Source organism: Diuraphis noxia, unplaced genomic scaffold (assembly GCF_037042655.1).
Source record: "Diuraphis noxia isolate RWA-SAM2 unplaced genomic scaffold, SU_Dnox_SAM2 contig0003, whole genome shotgun sequence".
NCBI classification, from domain to species: Eukaryota; Metazoa; Arthropoda; class Insecta; order Hemiptera; family Aphididae; genus Diuraphis; species Diuraphis noxia.
In genome coordinates this window covers 7356313-7360869 of record NW_028301713.1, presented here as the reverse complement: position 1 = coordinate 7360869, position 4557 = coordinate 7356313, and positions in this window count along the sequence as shown.

Below are 4557 nucleotides of genomic sequence, written 5' to 3'. Positions count from 1 at the left end.
GCGATCGTGTCGATCAATTATTATGAAAATTAACTCAATTCGTGTTTGACATAATGACCAGGCGATAATCTCCCGCACGTTATTATCGACGGAGTATCAATTATTTCTAAATTATTTCTTTATCGACGAAAACCGATAATAACTATACGACGCTGCTGTTATATTACGTGTGCTGTGAACGATGAACCAACCTCAGCGGCCATGTTCACCCCACTTAAGTAATTCGGTTGGTCAGATTTTCGGTTTTCAAGTTTTTGCTCAGCGCCAATCCGCAAAAATCACATTTAAAAGCCATTTGGGTTTTTGTATTCCAACACTGAGAGGTTGCCCGGAGCGACACGAACGACCATTTTTCAAAATTAAGACAACCAATTTTCTCTGCACTGTATGTGGAACGTCGTTTTGCCGATCAGACATTTTCGAAGACCGAGAATAATTACGACAAATAATCGTCACCCTAAATAATTATGTTGTTACATGAAATATAAACGCAGCCGAGTGATGTTATACAAAACTGCTTAAGGTGTTTAACACGGTACGAACAACTCAAAAATATAAAATTCGAATTTATTTTTTTATTCTCCTTAAAATTTTTGAGGTTATCTAGTCTCGTCGGAGACGTCATTTTTCTATAGCTCCTAAGATTGCATTCGTTGTAAGCTCGAGAAGATATTATAATTCACACATCATATAAAATGCCAATTTATCATTATTAATTACGATAATTTCCATGGTATCGAAAACAATTAATTTCAATGCATTTAAGTCTAACAATTCAAAAACTACTCATTCGAATGTCGAATTATATAGATAATTTTTTTTTTTAACGATCGTATTGTACTTTATAATTTTAAGTACCATAAATAACGTATGGAATATCGTTTGAACAAAAAACAACCGTGCCAGTGCGCTGACACTCCTTAAAAATTTCATTAAAAATGCATTTATAATCAATATAATGTGTAAATTACTCGAAAAAAGTGATTGGTCAAAAATTCGTACTGTTGAGGACCAACTTATTTCAATATAATCTAGAAAATAATTTAAATTTATATCTCAGATTAAATGATGATATCGATATGAATAAATATTTATCAAATGTGTTCATTACACTAATCTGTAAATTTAGTTACCTATAATAACACTATTGAAGGGGGAAAAGGCGGTGAGCATGCCTGACTGGGGCGGGTCTTTGATATTTTTATGGGAGGGAGGCACATAAAACATTTATAATTTCAATTTTAATTAATAGCTAATATGGTTATAACTATAGAGTGCGGGTTTATATGTATTGAAAAAATGAAAACCAACCAAATATGCACTAAAAAATCTTAAATATGCATAAATATAAGCACCAAAATGTTAAAATATGCACGAAAAATAAAAATATGCGTAAAAAAATTTGCAAAAAAACTTATTTTTTAAACATTTAATTAATTTACATCATTTAAAAATATTTTCTTATTTTTTCTGGTGTACATATTTTATTTCCCCGATTATTGGTTTATTCCATTCATTTATTTTGGTATTAATCGAAACTATAAAAACATAAAAAATTTTCTCACATTATAATACTATATTTTTCAAAAATGTCAAAAAAAATTACCGAAATTTGCACCAAAAGATGAAATATGATATTAAAATTAGCACTTGAAATAGAAAAATGTCGTAAATGCGAAAATATGCGCTAAAAAAAGTTTCATTTTTTAAATCGTAATGAAACAAATGTTGTCCTCGCTTAGCATAATATTATTATACGATCAGACAAAATAAATATGCAAATGCATACATATCCGCATTACGACTTATAAATAGATATGGATTGGACACTAAAGCTCTATAGGTACGCCCTGTTTAATCTGCAGTCTGAATGCGAATAATGATTGTAATAATTAATAGTTAAGATTATTCTTATCAACTGATGCGTTTTTAATTTATCATGTACTCGTAGTTACTAAAAAAAAAAAAAAAATGTTGACAGAAAATTTACAGGGGGCACGTGTCCCTCCCCTGGATCCGCCACTGATTCCCGGTAAACATGTCCAGTGGTATAATCCGGTCGCCACATAGAAATATAGAATCTCGTCTCTTATCAACAGTCTCGAAGTCTTATCAATCTTATTTGACGAGTTGTTACTTGTTTCATTATTTTCAGCGATTAGACTATATATAGACGTCGTTTCCGGCAAACATTGTTAAACGTCGCCCAAATCGATCGTTGTGAACATAACCATACAAACAGGTGTAACAGATAAGAACTGACTTTTGGAATAACTATTGTTCTAATCAATATTTTTCAATTTTTTCATCAAGTGACCAGCGCTACATGTATAATGATTTTTTTTTATGTTTAAAATTAAAAAATTTAATTCAATAAAGAACAATTTTGGATAAATTCAAAGTAGCCTGTTTGTGAATCTGATTATAAGAACAATTTTGATAATAAGAGTTTTATCTTAGTCAAGTAGTTTATTTTTTAGAATTTTTTTTAAAATTCAATATTTTTTTGGTTAAATTTATTTGGTACGTGTGAATTTCTTTAAAAATATGATTTTTGAGAATTTGCTGACACGAGTATACTTTTAAAATTATTTACTCATCATATTATATCAACAATTTTATTGTTGTCGTGCGTTTAATTAGTATTTTATTTTATACCAAATAACCTCATAATCGTGGAAATAGTTCAAATATTTTAATCTCTCATACCTATTAGTTTTATATTGAGCGAAATATATCTATGAATCATGTATTAGGAAATTTTTAATTCATTGATCATAGGTACTGATAAAAAATCGAGAAAATAAAAATCAAATAAAAAAAATCCAGCCTGTAAATTGACGAGATTATCATAAAATATTGTATCGTCTAAATGTAGGCAATACAATGAATAATGCTCCCAAAATGTATGCACATACTTATTTCAAATAATAATATAATTAACAATTAATAATTATATTAATTTTAGTAGTCGTCGGAAAGCTATTTACGAATAATTGTTTCGACATTAGCGAGTTAGAAAAACAACAGCTCATAATAATCGTTTGGTATTTATATTTGCCGTTGACTTGCGTACCGTAATAATTATTACGATCATTATAAAATAAATTCGTTATCGAATAAAAAAAAAAAAAAATAATAATATGTAATTTTCACTACTGTACGTCGAAGATTATTTTTTATTCATCAACGACGAATTACATTTATGTTTGTTATACGACTCGTAAAGTTTTACAATTTTCTTGCGTATAGCCTAGGCACATAATAAGCTTTTCAATTATAGATTCGATTATTGCAATTATCTCATCATTGCTGCAACAGTTGTGTGCGACCGAGATATAAGAACCGTTTAAATGATATCATATTATACTGTTATCGCACGTACAGGATGGTGATTTTTTAAGCACGCTCACCGCCATTTTTTCTTTTAAAACATATCATATTATGTAGGTACATATTTTATTCAAATTCTGAATTTTAGAATTTTTCGAGTAGACTTTTTTTTCTCTCAATACCCAATCTATACGCAAACGACACAATATAAGAGAGTATGACCGAGGGAGAATGAAAAATTTGAATGAAGGAGCCGCCCACTGATGACACTTACGCCTTTTGTTTTAACAATATTAAACTTTTTTTTTTTAGTGATTTAGTATCAGGTCTCTTCTGTACCGTTTTCGCTTAAGGCGACGATGAGGGTTACCAGCAACGGTTAATGAAGATAGATTTTTTACAAGTCGGTTTGGACGAGAGTTAAGGCGTATAGGTGGAAACGTTCATAATAATTTTTTACCTCTTCCTGAATTTTATTGTTTTCATGTGTAGGTCTCCATATGCAGCAGGGAGTGATTTAATACTTATGACGCAGAATTGTTTAAGTTTTATTTTATTTTATTTTGGAACCGTTGGATTTTATTCAGATAAGAAATTTTTCCATCGCCCCATAACTGTAGGCTGAGTGTTAAAATTGGCTCTAGGACGAGAGATTTGTAGAGAAGTTATTTAATATTTAGTTTTGAGTGCTGTTTGTTGTTGACGATTGGGGTTTTGAGAATTCGTAACAGGGAGCTTTAATTGTGATGTTTTGGCTTTGATGTGGTGAGCCCGGGTGAGACGGCAATCATGAGTAAAGTTAGCCCGAGATATTTAAAGTAGACTTAAATACGATATTTTCAAATTTCTGTTTTGTACTTTTACCTCCTACTACTTAAGCAGTAGCCTGTGGATCGATTCAAATTCTAACTTAATTTTTCCGACTATCAGTTGTTTTTTTTCCATTAAAATAATAAATAATAATTTTATCTTGTTTGAGAATTTCAAATTATAAATGTACCAAATCGAACAGATGAAATTATTTATATGTGTCGTTTTGTTGGTAAAATGTATTTTTAAAGGACAACTTCGGCTATTTTTCAGAGCAAATCTGTATGGTTTTAAGTGCATTATTTAAATCCGGGTCCTAGTGATGGGCGTATAGTATATTGACGCAAAATAAGACTGCACCCATATAGGTGGGTGTTTCCATATAAATCGACCACCCTGCACGCAAGTGGGTAC